The sequence below is a fragment of the Solea solea genome, chromosome 19, assembly GCF_958295425.1.
Source record: "Solea solea chromosome 19, fSolSol10.1, whole genome shotgun sequence".
Classification (NCBI taxonomy): domain Eukaryota; kingdom Metazoa; phylum Chordata; class Actinopteri; order Pleuronectiformes; family Soleidae; genus Solea; species Solea solea.
In genome coordinates this window covers 9,329,646-9,348,368 of record NC_081152.1, presented here as the reverse complement: position 1 = coordinate 9,348,368, position 18,723 = coordinate 9,329,646, and the positions used below count along the sequence as shown (strand labels likewise).

Here is an 18,723-nt window from a genome sequence, read left to right as displayed (position 1 = left end):
TCCCTTTTTCTAAATAAATTAAATCAGTCCTTGAAATGGTTGGCAACCTACATCTGATCAAATGTGGAGAACCATTAAGGGACATTAATCATCTCGTCCTATGTTTCAAAATAAATAAATAAATATGAATAATGATACTATTTTCAGTGGGACAAAATACACACATACAGTATAATAACTATGCCATGTAACCTATTGCCAATCAACCCCATTATCTGCAATGCTAATTGGCTGCACAAATGAAAAACACCAACAATGAAGGACAGAGCAAACAAGTCAAGTAGGCCAAAATCCACATGGAGATCTGTCCTACGGCTAACTCCTGAAGACTCCTTTCAGTTGTTGTTCTGGATCAGCTTGTGAGCCTGCATGAGGTCATTAAAAGGTGAGTTGATAAAGCCATGCTAACTGCAGAAGCTTTCACTGCTATCTGAAAGCCTCAGCGGGTGAGGGGAAATGACTCAATGATGTGCCACTCACTTTCTATAAACTTTCACCAGCTTCGTCCCAGTGCTTCTAGAGGTGCGGCATCACTTTCTGTGAGCACCTGCCATTACTGGTTTAGGAACCAACCCCAGGACAAAACAGGCTATTGTGATGACAGTAATCTGGGGATTTCTACTATTCTGCCAAATGACCAAGGACTCATCCCCACTGGTTTAGTGTAATGAGGTTTTATATTGCCTTAATTTCATAAGCAAAGGATACATTTTCTTATATGAACAGTGCTGCTTTTAAGGCCATTTTACCCGAGTACCTGTGTTTCCATAGTAGAATGCCTTTTAATTATATATTTGAATGCAACACATCCTTTATAGTGGTATCATGTATTCCTCTGTTTCATATAGCTGAGTCTTCCTCTGTCTTGGGAATAATGTTGCATTTTGACCATATTTTCAATTGCCCACTAAATAATGGTAATGAGGGTAAAAGAAAATGCACACAATCCAAACTATTTTTCCCACCTTTCTCAAGTATATAGTGTATCTTTTCTTTATTTGTCAATGCTGATTTTAGAGAAGCACAATAAATAAATCCAGTGTGAGGTAGGAATGGGAAATGATTGCTTATTTTCTAGGATGATTCATCAGCACAGCAATATAGTAAAGAATGATAGGCTATCATGATATAAAGACTGGGCACACAAGTACAATTCTTTACAGCATAAAATCTATAAAATCTAAGTGCGTTATATGACATTATAAATTAGATGGTAACTCTTGGCATAGCATGTGAAACGCAATAAACTCAACAAGTTTCCAGCTGATTGAGGCAGCAGAGAAATTAGAGGCCTCTGTCCTTTGTCTGGGCAGGTCCCATTAGAAAGTTAAACCACATTTTTTGTTAGGAAACAGGGGATTTGAATAACAATAGTGATGATAATGAGTCCATTTATAGGTGGACAATAGGACCCTGTAGGATGTTAATGGGTCATTGAGACTGTGAGTAGTTTATCACGAGTCAGCACAAATATTTGGCCAGTAAATTAAACAATGTATCTTGAAAATGTATCTTGGAAAATTTACACTGTTCACTGTCAAACTTATAGTATTATATTATAGTGTAGCTTAAACTGTTTGACCACTATACAGTTTACCCACGGGTGCAGTTCAGTTGAGTCTCTCTAATGAACCTCACATTTTAACATATTCTACCACACCTGTTTGAGGTGAGTCAAGGTCTTGAGGCTCTAAACCGACTTGATGAGCTAAAACAAATAACTTTTGTGCTGGATGCATGTGGCTACATGCACCCAGCTGTTTGTTACTTTGCCTGTAAAGATGTTTGTATTAGCTGTGTCACATTAAGCGGAAAGCGAGAGTAGCCTGTCACCTCCTGGTGTGATACCGCAGCTTAGTTAAATGAAGCCCGTAGCCTCATGGTGTTTGACAGCACAAAGCAAACTATTATCACATGAAGAAAATTCCTTAGCATGCGGAGACGACAGCATGCTAAGGAAACGTCCTGTGGTCAGACCTGGTTTGCTTTTTAATTTTTCCACCGTGATGCAAATCTCTAAGAGAGACTAAGACTAAACTGCACTGTTTGTTTGTTTTTTAAATAAGGCTGATTTTCCAACACAGTACCTGAGATGTGCAGCCAATTAGTGAAACATAAGTCCCATTAATTATAATTAAAACCAGATTTAAGACTACTTCGGTATTATTAGTGGGCTCAAATCGGCACACATCACCCTCAATAATGCATACAGACGAAACCTTTATTCCAGATTGCTTCAACACAGTCCAGTGTGGTCCAGGGTAGAGAGGGCACTTTTTGTCCACTAAGGACTGTGCCACATTCATCTGAGGAGCAGCCTTTACTCATTATTAATAGACACACTAAACTGTGGGCCCCAAACAATACACAACAGATTTCTTTATGTGCACAAGTGCTCAGCGTTTCAGCAACCACTGTGAGTCCTTAACCACTCCCTCTTCTTTTCAGATACCTGCACATAAGTGAAAGATGGTGGGGAAACAAAAGATATCCTCAACTTTCCTTTTCTCCCATTCTGTGAAACGGGCCCATACTAAATCTTTTATTTGTGCAGAGCCTCTCATTAACTCCACTCATGCTGCCTCCCCCAGCTTGCCATTGCTTAAGTGCTGGGTGTTGTAAAAAAGCTACCAATTAGTCCCTCATCAGCTCCAATTAGAGGAGACAAAGCCTGTGTAAAGATAACGCGATGAGAATGAGAGGTGGAAGGGTGAGGGCTGTCTCCATGTACTTGTGTGTGTGTGTGTGTGTGTGTGTGTGTGTGTGTGTGGAGCCCAGGTACAACATAGTGTGTAATCACTGAAGAACTTTGCCATTCAGTTTGACCCACTGCTGCACAGATCCATTCATTCTGCAGGCTCCTCAGCAGAACCCTTTCTCAGAGCCAAGTGTTGTTGTGCTGGGAAGACAGGCCCCCCAGGAGTCCCAGAAAGAGAGCTATTCAATCCTCTTTACCTGTTTGCAGCATATAAAGCACTTAGGGCCAGGCCAATCTCTCATTATTGTCTCCTTCACTCTCAGGACTTCCTTAAACTTAAGAGTAAGCCCTTTAAGAGAGGGAAATAGGGGATGCATGTTAAGGGGGTGCCTTTTACCTCATTAGAATTGAATTTGTACCATCTTGCAATTACGATGGAAGGCAACAATGTATTTTCTTTTCAAACCATGATCTTCAATGAATGGGGAATTTTTTGGGCAGTTAATTTGCTGCCCACACTAACGCATTAATTAATGAATTGGGTAACACTAATTTTCTCTATGCCTCCTCTTCCTGTTTGTTTCCATCTGTGTCCAACAGTTCCCGGCAGCCAATACTAATAAATTACCTCATTAAGGCTTTTATCACAGCAGAGTAACTCACTCGTTCATTTGCTATGTAACATTTTCTTTGGAAGGGGGCAGGGTGTGTGACAGTTCCCATTTAGTGTTGCATCCTTTTGTGGGTAGTTCTAAATAATGAGGGGGACGAGCAGGGAGATATAATTAGGAAGGAGGGGTACTTCAGCAAATATCTGAAATCTTTTAAGTTTGGCCCTCCTAGTGATTAATTACTTCCAGAGGGGATTTTGAAAAAAAAAAAAAATTTGGTGCCAAGTTTTTCATCGCTCTACCAACATGTAATGAGCTTGCTCTAAAAATGTGCGCAGGATTTTAATTTCACTCCCTCAATAGTTAAATTGAGGACACAGAGCATGTAAACAATGATGGAGTGTTACTGACGGACCTCAATTGTTGTTTTTGTTTCCATTCACCTAAATGACGAAGGTCGAGATGGTGGTAATAATTAAAGTTATTTGATAACACGGTTAGTTTCATAACAAGAATTGACTGCTCAGTTGTTGGTCATTGTCATTTAATGTGTAAAAAAAAATGGAAAATGTTACATTGTTACTAGAATGAAAACTTGAGTAGACTTTTTGTATTAATAGTTAATTTCTTTTAACTATTACTGCACCATGAGTTTATTGAACAGTGCTGTCAAGTCTATGAATGAGAAATGACTGACCCCTAGTGGACATAGGTGGGTACTCTGTAACCAACTACTTTCCACACACGCACACACACACACAAACTTTACTTTTACTCAAGTATCCCAACAATTGTGTCGAAAAAAAGCTTCACAGCTTCAACGCTTCAGTGATGGGGACATCTGGTGGACAACTGAAGTGATAGCAACCTTTCAAGAGCACGACTGAAGCACTGACACTGTTTCAATCCCATCAATAACAAGTTTAGAAAAGACTGCATGGTCATTCAAAGTGTTTTTCATACTCGGCCATACTGTAAAACATCCCAGATTAAGCCAAAGAATAAATCTAAATGATATGAAGGATATGATATGATATGAATAAATGTTGGTAAAGGGTTTAATTAAAGCTTTAAGCTTTATTTAGAAACTGTACTAAATGTCCATAACAAAGTAAGAGATCCTTCCTACTTTGCAAATGCTCATGGCATTTGAACTCAGAGAGATGTTTTTTGTGTAAGGGTTTTGGAGGACTTGTATGGTCGAGGAGGAATGTTTATTCACAGAAGCAGACATGTAATTTGTCTTCACAGGTTTTTATTTAGAAATAGAATTTTTTCCACAGTGGCAGGCTTCAGTCTGCTCCTCTTCTGGCTCACCAGCTCCATAGCTTTGGTGAAAATCATTTCACAGGGAATGGATGAATCTGGGATCATGCAACAGATACTTGCATGCAAGTTTTGACAGCGTAGGGCATAAAGTAAATGAAACGCTTCAAAGCATTTTGAAGCAATAAAGCGCAAAGTGATATACCGACCGTCGAACATCATTGGTCACATGACGCTGGTGTTTTGATACAAGCTTCAACAATGTTTCCAACCACTCTACTTCAGGAAGAGCAACTAAAGTATGATTTTTTGTCACATTTTGGACGACATACTATACTATGACTTTTTTGACTGATTTTGGACAACATACTATAGCATGACTTTTTTGTCACATTTTGGACGACATACTATACTATGACTTTTTTGACTGATTTTGGACAACATACTATAGCATGACTTTTTTGTCACATTTTGGACGACATACTATACTATGACTTTTTTGACTGATTTTGGACGACATACTATAGTATGACTTTTTTGACTGAATTTGGACGACATACTATACTATGACTTTTTAGACTGATTTTGGACGACATACTATACAATGACTTTTTTGGGTGATTTCGGACGACATACTATAGTATGACTTTTTTGGGTGATTTTGGATGACATACTATACTATGACTTTTTTGAATGATTTTGGACGACATACTATACTATGACTTTTTTGGGTGATTTTGGACGACATACATAGTATGACTTTTTAGACTGATTTTGGACGACATACTATATAGTATGACTTTTTTGACTGATTTTGGACGACATACTATAGTATGACTTTTTTGTCACATTTTGGACGACATACTATAGTGTGACTTTTTTGTCACATTTTGGACGACATACTATTGTATGACTTTTTTGTCACATTTTGGACGACATACTATACTATGACTTTTTTTGTCACATTTTGGACGACATACTATAGTATGACTTTTTTGACTGATTTTGGACGACATACTAACCTATGACTTTTTTTGACAGATTTTGGACGACATACTAACCTATTACTTTTTTGTCACATTTTGGATGACATACTATAGTATGACTTTTTTGTCACATTTTGGACCACATACTAACCTATGACTTTTTTGTCACATTTTGGACCACATACTTTAGTTTGACTTTTTAATCACATTTTGAACGACATACTATACTATGACTTTTTTGTCACATTTTGGACGACATACTATAGTATGACTTTTTATTCACATTTCGGACGACATACTAACCTATGACTTTTTAATCACATTTTCAACGACATACAATAGTATGACTTTTTTGTCACATTTTGGACAACATACTAACCTATGACTTTTTTGTCACATTTTGGACGACATACTATAGTATGACTTTTTATTCACATTTCGGACGACATACTAACCTATGACTTTTTTGTCACATTTTGGACGACATACTATAGTATGACTTTTTAATCACATTTTCGACGACATACAATAATATGACATTTTGTCACATTTTCGACGACATACTAAAGTATGACTTGTTATGCCATTTTTTTCTTTGCTAAATAATGACCTCGTTGTTGGCAGGATTCGAACCTGCGCGGGGAGACCCCAATGGATTTCTAATCCATCGCCTTAACCACTCGGCCACAACAACACATTTGACAGTGATTTAATGTCAAATTTTGGACGACATACAATACAAGGACTTTTTTGACTGATTTTGGACGACTTACTATACTATGACTTTTATGACCGATTTTGGACGACATACTATACTATGACTTTTTTTGACTGATTTTGGACGACATACTAACCTATGACTTTTTTGTCACATTTTGGACGACATACTATAGTATGACTTTTTAGTCACATTTTGGACGACATACTTTTTTGTCACATTTTGGAAGACATTAAAGTATGACTTCTTATGCCATTTTTTGGCTTTGCTAAATACTACATCGTTGTCGGCAGGATTCGAACCTGCGCGGGGAGACCCCAATGGATTTCGAATCCATCGCCTTAACCACTCGGCCACAACAACGCTTTTGACTGTGTTTTTTTGTCAAATTTGGGACGACATACTATAGTATGACTTTTTTGTCACATTTTGGACGACAGGCTAACCTATGACTTTTTTGTCACATTTTGGACGACATACTATAGTATGACTTTTTTGTCACATTTTGGACCACATACTAACCTATGACTTTTTTGTCACATTTTGGACGACATACTATAGTATGACTTTTTTGTCACATTTTGGACGACATACTATAGTATGACTTTTTTGTCACATTTTGGACGACATACTAACCTATGACTTTTTTGTCACATTTTGGACGACATACTATAGTATGACTTTTTTGTCACATTTTGGACGAAATACTATAGTATGACTTTTTTGTCACATTTTGGACGACATACTATAGTATGACTTTTTTGTCACATTTTGGACGACATGCTAACCTATGACTTTTTTGTCACATTTTGGACGACATACTATAGTATGACTTTTTTGTCACATTTTGGACCACATACTTTTTTGTCACATTTTGGAAGACATTAAAGTATGACTTCTTATGCCATTTTTTGGCTTTGCTAAATACTACATCGTTGTCGGCAGGATTCGAACCTGCGCAGGGACCCCAATGGATTTCGAAACCATCGCCTTAACCACTCGGCCACAACAACGCTTTTGACTGTGTTTTTTTGTCAAATTTGGGACGACATACTATAGTATGACTTTTTTGTCACATTTTGGACGACATGCTAACCTATGACTTTTTTGTCACATTTTGGACGACATACTATAGTATGACTTTTTTGTCACATTTTGGACCACATACTAACCTATGACTTTTTTGTCACATTTTGGACGACATACTATAGTATGACTTTTTTGTCACATTTTGGACGACATACTATAGTATGACTTTTTTGTCACATTTTGGACGACATACTAACCTATGACTTTTTTGTCACATTTTGGACGACATACTATAGTATGACTTTTTTGTCACATTTTGGACGAAATACTATAGTATGACTTTTTTGTCACATTTTGGACGACATACTATAGTATGACTTTTTTGTCACATTTTGGACGACATGCTAACCTATGACTTTTTTGTCACATTTTGGACGACATACTATAGTATGACTTTTTTGTCACATTTTGGACCACATACTAACCTATGACTTTTTTGTCACATTTTGGACGACATACTATAGTATGACTTTTTTGTCACATTTTGGACGACATACTATAGTATGACTTTTTTGTCACATTTTGGACGACATACTAACCTATGACTTTTTTGTCACATTTTGGACGACATACTATAGTATGACTTTTTTGTCACATTTTGGACGAAATACTATAGTATGACTTTTTTGTCACATTTTGGACGACATACTATAGTATGACTTTTTTGTCACATTTTGGACGACATACTAACCTATGACTTTTTTGTCACATTTTGGACGACATACTAACCTATGACTTTTTTGTCACATTTTGGACGACATGCTAACCTATGACTTTTAAGTCACATTTTGGACGACATACTATAGTATGACTTTTTTGTCACATTTTGGACGACATACAATAGTATGACTTTTTTGTCACATTTTGGACGACATACTATATTATGACTTTTTTGTCACATTTTGGACGACATACTAACCTATGACTTTTTTGTCACATTTTGGACGACATACTAACCTATGACTTTTTTGTCACATTTTGGACGACATACTATAGTATGACTTTTTTGTCACATTTTGGACGACATGCTAACCTATGACTTTTTTGTCACATTTTGGACGACATACTATAGTATGACTTTTTTGTCACATTTTGGACCACATACTAACCTATGACTTTTTTGTCACATTTTGGACCACATACTATAGTATGACTTTTTTGTCACATTTTGGACGACATACTATAGTATGACTTTTTTGTCACATTTTGGACGACATACTATAGTATGACTTTTTTGTCACATTTTGGACGACATACTAACCTATGACTTTTTTGTCACATTTTGGACGACATACTAACCTATGACTTTTTTGTCACATTTTGGACGACATGCTAACCTATGACTTTTTTGTCACATTTTGGACGACATACTATAGTATGACTTTTTTGTCACATTTTGGACGACATACTATAGTATGACTTTTTATTCACATTTCGGACGACATACTAACCTATGACTTTTTAATCACATTTTGGACGACATACTATAGTATGACTTTTTTGTCACATTTTGGACGACATACTAACCTCTGACTTTTTTGTCACATTTTGGACGACATACTAACCTATGACTTTTTTGTCACATTTTGGACGACATGCTAACCTATGACTTTTTTGTCAAATTTTGGACGACATACTATAGTATGACTTTTATGACTGATTTTGGACGACATACTATACTATGACTTTTTTGTCAGATTTTGGACGACATACTATAGTATGACTTTTTTGTCACATTTTGGACGACATACTAACCTATGACTTTTTTGTCACATTTTGGACGACATACTAACCTATGACTTTTTTGTCACATTTTGGACGACATGCTAACCTATGACTTTTTTGTCACATTTTGGACGACATACTATAGTATGACTTTTTTGTCACATTTTGGACGACATACTATAGTATGACTTTTTATTCACATTTCGGACGACATACTAACCTATGACTTTTTAATCACATTTTGGACGACATACTATAGTATGACTTTTTTGTCACATTTTGGACGACATACTAACCTCTGACTTTTTTGTCACATTTTGGACGACATACTAACCTATGACTTTTTTGTCACATTTTGGACCACATACTATAGTATGACTTTTTTGTCACATTTTGGACGACATACTATAGTATGACTTTTTTGTCACATTTTGGACGACATACTATAGTATGACTTTTTTGTCACATTTTGGACGACATACTAACCTATGAATTTTTTGTCACATTTTGGACGACATACTATAGTATGACTTTTTATTCACATTTTGGACGACATACTAACCTATGACTTTTTTGTCACATTTTGGACGACATACTAACCTATGACTTTTTTGTCACATTTTGGACGACATACTATAGTATGACTTTTTTGTCACATTTTGGACGACATGCTAACCTATGACTTTTTTGTCACATTTTGGACGACATACTATAGTATGACTTTTTTGTCACATTTTGGACCACATACTAACCTATGACTTTTTTGTCACATTTTGGACCACATACTATAGTATGACTTTTTTGTCACATTTTGGACGACATACTATAGTATGACTTTTTTGTCACATTTTGGACGACATACTATAGTATGACTTTTTTGTCACATTTTGGACGACATACTAACCTATGACTTTTTTGTCACATTTTGGACGACATACTAACCTATGACTTTTTTGTCACATTTTGGACGACATGCTAACCTATGACTTTTTTGTCACATTTTGGACGACATACTATAGTATGACTTTTTTGTCACATTTTGGACGACATACTATAGTATGACTTTTTATTCACATTTCGGACGACATACTAACCTATGACTTTTTAATCACATTTTGGACGACATACTATAGTATGACTTTTTTGTCACATTTTGGACGACATACTAACCTCTGACTTTTTTGTCACATTTTGGACGACATACTAACCTATGACTTTTTTGTCACATTTTGGACGACATGCTAACCTATGCCTTTTTTGTCAAATTTTGGACGACATACTATAGTATGACTTTTATGACTGATTTTGGACGACATACTATACTATGACTTTTTTGTCAGATTTTGGACGACATACTAACCTATGACTTTTTATTCACTTTTCGGACGACATACTAACCTATGACTTTTTAATCACATTTTCGACGACATACAATAGTATGACTTTTTATTCACATTTCGGACGACATACTAACCTATGACTTTTTTGTCACATTTTGGACGACATACTATAGTATGACTTTTTATTCACATTTCGGACGACATACTAACCTATGACTTTTTTGTCACATTTCGGACGACATACTAACCTATGACTTTTTTGTCAAATTTTGGACGACATGCTAACCTATGACTTTTTTGTCAAATTTTGGACGACATACTATAGTATGACTTTTATGACTGATTTTGGACGACATACTATACTATGACTTTTTCGTCAGATTTTGGACGACATACTAACCTATGACTTTTTATTCACATTTCGGACGACATACTAACCTATGACTTTTTAATCACATTTTCGACGACATACAATAGTATGACTTTTTATTCACATTTCGGACGACATACTAACCTATGACTTTTTTGTCACATTTTGGACGACATACTATAGTATGACTTTTTATTCACATTTCGGACGACATACTAACCTATGACTTTTTTGTCACATTTCGGACGACATACTAACCTATGACTTTTTTGTCACATTTTGGACGACATACTATAGTATGACTTTTTTGTCACATTTTGGACCACATACTATAGTATGACTTTTTTGTCACATTTTGGACCACATACTATAGTATGACTTTTTTGTCACATTTTGGACGACATGCTAACCTATGACTTTTTTGTCACATTTTGGACGACATACTATAATATGACTTTTTATTCACATTTCGGACGACATACTAACCTATGACTTTTTTGTCACATTTTGGACGACATACTATAGTATGACTTTTTTGTCACATTTTGGACGACATACTATAGTATGACTTTTTATTCACATTTCGGACGACATACTAACCTATGACTTTTTAATCACATTTTGGACGACATACTATAGTATGACTTTTTTGTCACATTTTGGACGACATACTAACCTCTGACTTTTTTGTCACATTTTGGACGACATACTAACCTATGACTTTTTTGTCACATTTTGGACGACATGCTAACCTATGACTTTTTTGTCAAATTTTGGACGACATACTATAGTATGACTTTTATGACTGATTTTGGACGACATACTAACCTATGACTTTTTAATCACATTTCCGACGACATACAATAGTATGACATTTTGTCACATTTTCGACGACATACTAAAGTATGACTTGTTATGCCATTTTTTTCTTTGCTAAATAATGACATCGTTGTTGGCAGGATTCGAACCTGCGCGGGGAGACCCCAATGGATTTCTAATCCATCGCCTTAACCACTCGGCCACAACAACACATTTGACAGTGATTTAATGTCAAATTTTGGACGACATACTATACTAGGACTTTTTTGACTGATTTTGGACGACATACTATACTATGACTTTTATGACTGATTTTGGACGACATACTAACCTATGACTTTTTTGTCACATTTTGGACGACATACTATAGTATGACTTTTTTGTCACATTTTGGACCACATACTAACCTATGACTTTTTTGTCACATTTTGGACGACATACTATAGTATGACTTTTTTGTCACATTTTGGACGACATACTATAGTATGACTTTTTTGTCACATTTTGGACGACATACTATTGTATGACTTTTTTGTCACATTTTGGACGACATACTAACCTATGACTTTTTTGTCACATTTTGGACGACATACTAACCTATGACTTTTTTGTCACATTTTGGACGACATACTATAGTATGACTTTTTTGTCACATTTTGGACGACATGCTAACCTATGACTTTTTTGTCACATTTTGGACGACATTCTATAGTATGACTTTTTTGTCACATTTTGGACGACATACTATAGTATGACTTTTTTGTCACATTTTGGACGACATACTAACCTATGACTTTTTTGTCACATTTTGGACGACATACTATAGTATGACTTTTTATTCACATTTCGGACAACATACTATATTATGACTTTTTTGTCAGATTTTGGACGACATACTAACCTATGACTTTTTTGTCACATTTTGGACGACATGCTAACCTATGACTTTTTTGTCACATTTTGGACGACATACTATAGTATGACTTTTTTGTCAGATTTTGGACGACATACTAACCTATGACATTTTTTGTCACATTTTGGACGACATACTATAGTATGACTTTTTATTCACATTTTGGACGACATACTAACCTATGACTTTTTTGTCACATTTTGGACGACATACTATAGTATGACTTTTTATTCACATTTCGGACCACATACTAACCTATGACTTTTTAATCACACTTTCGACGACATACAATAGTATGACTTTTTTGTCACATTTTGGACGACATACTAACCTATGACTTTTTTGTCACATTTTGGACGACATACTATAGTATGACTTTTTATTCACATTTCGGACGACATACTAACCTATGACTTTTTTGTCACATTTTGGACGACATACTATAGTATGACTTTTTTGTCACATTTTGGACCACATACTATAGTATGACTTTTTTGTCACATTTTGGACCACATACTAACCTATGTCTTTTTTGTCACATTTTGGACCACATACTAACCTATGACTTTTTTGTCACATTTTGGACGACATACTATAGTATGACTTTTTATTCACATTTCGGACGACATACTAACCTATGACTTTTTTGTCACATTTTGGACGACATACTATAGTATGACTTTTTTGTCACATTTTGGACGACATACTATATTATGACTTTTTTGTCAGATTTTGGACGACATACTAACCTATGACTTTTTTGTCACATTTTGGACGACATACTAACCTATGACTTTTTTGTCACATTTTGGACGACATGCTAACCTATGACTTTTTTGTCACATTTTGGACGACATACTATAGTATGACTTTTTTGTCACATTTTGGACGACATACTAACCTATGACTTTTTAATCACATTTTCGACGACATACGATAGTATGACTTTTTATTCACATTTCGGACGACATACTAACCTATGACTTTTTAATCACATTTTGGACGACATACTATAGTATGACTTTTTTGTCACATTTTGGACGACATACTTTTTTGTCACATTTTGGACGACATACTAACCTATGACTTTTTTGTCACATTTTGGACGACATGCTAACCTATGACTTTTTTGTCAAATTTTGGACGACATACTATAGTATGACTTTTATGACTGATTTTGGACGACATACTATACTATGACTTTTTTGTCAGATTTTGGACGACATACTAACCTATGACTTTTTTGTCACATTTTGGACGACATACTATAGTATGACTTTTTATTCACATTTCGGACGACATACTAACCTATGACTTTTTAATCACATTTTCGACGACATACAATAGTATGACTTTTTTGTCACATTTTGGACGACATACTAACCTATGACTTTTTTGTCACATTTTGGACGACATACTATAGTATGACTTTTTATTCACATTTCGGACGACATACTAACCTATGACTTTTTTGTCACATTTTGGACGACACACTATAGTATGACTTTTTTGTCACATTTTGGACCACATACTATAGTATGACTTTTTTGTCACATTTTGGACCACATACTATAGTATGACTTTTTTGTCACATTTTGGACGACATACTATAGTATGACTTTTTTGTCACATTTTGGACGACATGCTAACCTATGACTTTTTTGTCACATTTTGGACGACATACTATAGTATGACTTTTTATTCACATTTCAGACGACATACTAACCTATGACTTTTTAATCACATTTCCGACGACATACAATAGTATGACATTTTGTCACATTTTCGACGACATACTAAAGTATGACTTGTTATGCCATTTTTTTCTTTGCTAAATAATGACATCGTTGTTGGCAGGATTCGAACCTGCGCGGGGAGACCCCAATGGATTTCTAATCCATCGCCTTAACCACTCGGCCACAACAACACATTTGACAGTGATTTAATGTCAAATTTTGGACGACATACTATACTAGGACTTTTTTGACTGATTTAGGACGACATACTATACTATGACTTTTATGACTGATTTTGGACGACATACTATACTATGACTTTTTTTGACTGATTTTGGACGACATACTAACCTATGACTTTTTTGTCACATTTTGGACGACACACTAACCTATGACTTTTTTGTCACATTTTGGACGACATACTATAGTATGACTTTTTTGTCACATTTTGGACGACATACTATAGTATGACTTTTTATTCACATTTCGGACGACATACTAACCTATGACTTTTTTGTCACATTTTGGACGACATACTAACCTATGACTTTTTGTCACATTTTGGACGACATACTATAGTATGACTTTTTTGTCACATTTTGGACGACATACTATAGTATGACTTTTTTGTCACATTTTGGACGACATACTAACCTATGACTTTTTTGTCACATTTTGGACGACATACTAACCTATGACTTTTTTGGCACATTTTGGACCACATACTAACCTATGACTTTTTTGTCACATTTTGGACCACATACTAACCTATGACTTTTTTGTCACATTTTGGACGACATACTATAGTATGACTTTTTTGTCACATTTTGGACGACATACTATAGTATGACTTTTTTGTCACATTTTGGACGACATACTATTGTATGACTTTTTTGTCACATTTTGGACGACATACTAACCTATGACTTTTTTGTCACATTTTGGACGACATACTAACCTATGACTTTTTTGTCACATTTTGGACGACATACTATAGTATGACTTTTTTGTCACATTTTGGACGACATGCTAACCTATGACTTTTTTGTCACATTTTGGACGACATTCTATAGTATGACTTTTTTGTCACATTTTGGACGACATACTATAGTATGACTTTTTTGTCACATTTTGGACGACATACTAACCTATGAATTTTTTGTCACATTTTGGACGACATACTATAGTATGACTTTTTATTCACATTTCGGACAACATACTATATTATGACTTTTTTGTCAGATTTTGGACGACATACTAACCTATGACTTTTTTGTCACATTTTGGACGACACACTAACCTATGACTTTTTTGTCACATTTTGGACGACATGCTAACCTATGACTTTTTTGTCACATTTTGGACGACATACTATAGTATGACTTTTTTGTCAGATTTTGGACGACATACTAACCTATGACATTTTTTGTCACATTTTGGACGACATACTATAGTATGACTTTTTATTCACATTTTGGACGACATACTAACCTATGACTTTTTTGTCACATTTTGGACGACATACTATAGTATGACTTTTTATTCACATTTCGGACCACATACTAACCTATGACTTTTTAATCACACTTTAGACGACATACAATAGTATGACTTTTTTGTCACATTTTGGACGACATACTAACCTATGACTTTTTTGTCACATTTTGGACGACATACTATAGTATGACTTTTTATTCACATTTCGGACGACATACTAACCTATGACTTTTTTGTCACATTTTGGACGACATACTATAGTATGACTTTTTTGTCACATTTTGGACCACATACTATAGTATGACTTTTTTGTCACATTTTGGACCACATACTAACCTATGTCTTTTTTGTCACATTTTGGACCACATACTAACCTATGACTTTTTTGTCACATTTTGGACCACATACTAACCTATGACTTTTTTGTCACATTTTGGACGACATACTATAGTATGACTTTTTTGTCACATTTTGGACGACATACTATAGTATGACTTTTTTGTCACATTTTGGACGACATACTATATTATGACTTTTTTGTCAGATTTTGGACGACATACTAACCTATGACTTTTTTGTCACATTTTGGACGACATACTAACCTATGACTTTTTTGTCACATTTTGGACGACATGCTAACCTATGACTTTTTTGTCACATTTTGGACGACATACTATAGTATGACTTTTTTGTCACATTTTGGACGACATACTAACCTATGACTTTTTTGTCACATTTTGGACGACATACTATAGTATGACTTTTTATTCACATTTCGGACGACATACTAACCTATGACTTTTTAATCACATTTTGGACGACATACTATAGTATGACTTTTTTGTCACATTTTGGACGACATACTTTTTTGTCACATTTTGGACGACATACTAACCTATGACTTTTTTGTCACATTTTGGACGACATGCTAACCTATGACTTTTTTGTCAAATTTTGGACGACATACTATAGTATGACTTTTATGACTGATTTTGGACGACATACTATACTATGACTTTTTTGTCAGATTTTGGACGACATACTAACCTATGACTTTTTTGTCACATTTTGGACGACATACTATAGTATGACTTTTTATTCACATTTCGGACGACATACTAACCTATGACTTTTTAATCATATTTTCGACGACATACAATAGTATGACTTTTTTGTCACATTTTGGACGACATACTAACCTATGACTTTTTAATCATATTTTCGACGACATACAATAGTATGACTTTTTTGTCACATTTTGGACGACATACTAACCTATGACTTTTTTGTCACATTTTGGACGACATACTATAGTATGACTTTTTATTCACATTTCGGACGACATACTAACCTATGACTTTTTTGTCACATTTTGGACGACATACTATAGTATGACTTTTTTGTCACATTTTGGACCACATACTATAGTATGACTTTTTTGTCACATTTTGGACCACATACTATAGTATGACTTTTTTGTCACATTTTGGACGACATACTATAGTATGACTTTTTTGTCACATTTTGGACGACATGCTAACCTATGACTTTTTTGTCACATTTTGGACGACATACTATAGTATGACTTTTTATTCACATTTCGGACGACATACTAACCTATGACTTTTTAATCACATTTCCGACGACATACAATAGTATGACATTTTGTCACATTTTCGACGACATACTAAAGTATGACTTGTTATGCCATTTTTTTCTTTGCTAAATAATGACATCTTTGTTGGCAGGATTCGAACCTGCGCGGGGAGACCCCAATGGATTTCTAATCCATCGCCTTAACCACTCGGCCACAACAACACATTTGACAGTGATTTAATGTCAAATTTTGGACGACATACTATACTAGGACTTTTTTGACTGATTTTGGACGACATACTATACTATGACTTTTATGACTGATTTTGGACGACATACTATACTATGACTTTTTTTGACTGATTTTGGACGACATACTAACCTATGACTTTTTTGTCACATTTTGGACGACATACTATAGTATGACTTTTTTGTCACATTTTGGACGACATACTATAGTATGACTTTTTTGTCACATTTTGGACGACACACTAACCTATGACTTTTTTGTCACATTTTGGACGACATACTATAGTATGACTTTTTTGTCACATTTTGGACGACATACTATAGTATGACTTTTTTGTCACATTTTGGACGACATACTATATTATGACTTTTTTGTCAGATTTTGGACGACATACTAACCTATGACTTTTTTGTCACATTTTGGACGACATACTAACCTATGACTTTTTTGTCACATTTTGGACGACATGCTAACCTATGACTTTTTTGTCACATTTTGGACGACATACTATAGTATGACTTTTTTGTCACATTTTGGACGACATACTAACCTATGACTTTTTTGTCACATTTTGGACGACATACTATAGTATGACTTTTTATTCACATTTCGGACGACATACTAACCTATGACTTTTTAATCACATTTTGGACGACATACTATAGTATGACTTTTTTGTCACATTTTGGACGACATACTTTTTTGTCACATTTTGGACGACATACTAACCTATGACTTTTTTGTCACATTTTGGACGACATGCTAACCTATGACTTTTTTGTCAAATTTTGGACGACATACTATAGTATGACTTTTATGACTGATTTTGGACGACATACTATACTATGACTTTTTTGTCAGATTTTGGACGACATACTAACCTATGACTTTTTTGTCACATTTTGGACGACATACTATAGTATGACTTTTTATTCACATTTCGGACGACATACTAACCTATGACTTTTTAATCACATTTTCGACGACATACAATAGTATGACTTTTTTGTCACATTTTGGACGACATACTAACCTATGACTTTTTTGTCACATTTTGGACGACATACTATAGTATGACTTTTTATTCACATTTCGGACGACATACTAAC

At 34.9% G+C, this 18,723-nt stretch overlaps 6 non-coding genes across 6 annotated transcripts; all 6 read right to left on the bottom strand.

Annotated features, from left to right (window-relative positions):
• Positions 1–6,173: 6,173 nt before the first annotated feature.
• trnas-aga (transfer RNA serine (anticodon AGA)) lies at positions 6,174–6,255 on the bottom strand. The gene has a single exon. It is a non-coding gene; the product is annotated as a tRNA-Ser (tRNA).
• Positions 6,256–6,560: 305 nt separating this feature from the next.
• On the bottom strand, positions 6,561–6,642 carry trnas-cga (transfer RNA serine (anticodon CGA)). Its single transcript has one exon. It is a non-coding gene; the product is annotated as a tRNA-Ser (tRNA).
• A 570-nt stretch (positions 6,643–7,212) lies between these two features.
• trnas-cga (transfer RNA serine (anticodon CGA)) lies at positions 7,213–7,292 on the bottom strand. Its single transcript has one exon. It is a non-coding gene; the product is annotated as a tRNA-Ser (tRNA).
• A 4,458-nt stretch (positions 7,293–11,750) lies between these two features.
• On the bottom strand, positions 11,751–11,832 carry trnas-aga (transfer RNA serine (anticodon AGA)). The gene has a single exon. It is a non-coding gene; the product is annotated as a tRNA-Ser (tRNA).
• Positions 11,833–14,380: 2,548 nt separating this feature from the next.
• On the bottom strand, positions 14,381–14,462 carry trnas-aga (transfer RNA serine (anticodon AGA)). The gene has a single exon. It is a non-coding gene; the product is annotated as a tRNA-Ser (tRNA).
• A 3,042-nt stretch (positions 14,463–17,504) lies between these two features.
• trnas-aga (transfer RNA serine (anticodon AGA)) lies at positions 17,505–17,586 on the bottom strand. Its single transcript has one exon. It is a non-coding gene; the product is annotated as a tRNA-Ser (tRNA).
• Between the last annotated feature and the right edge of the window lie 1,137 nt (positions 17,587–18,723).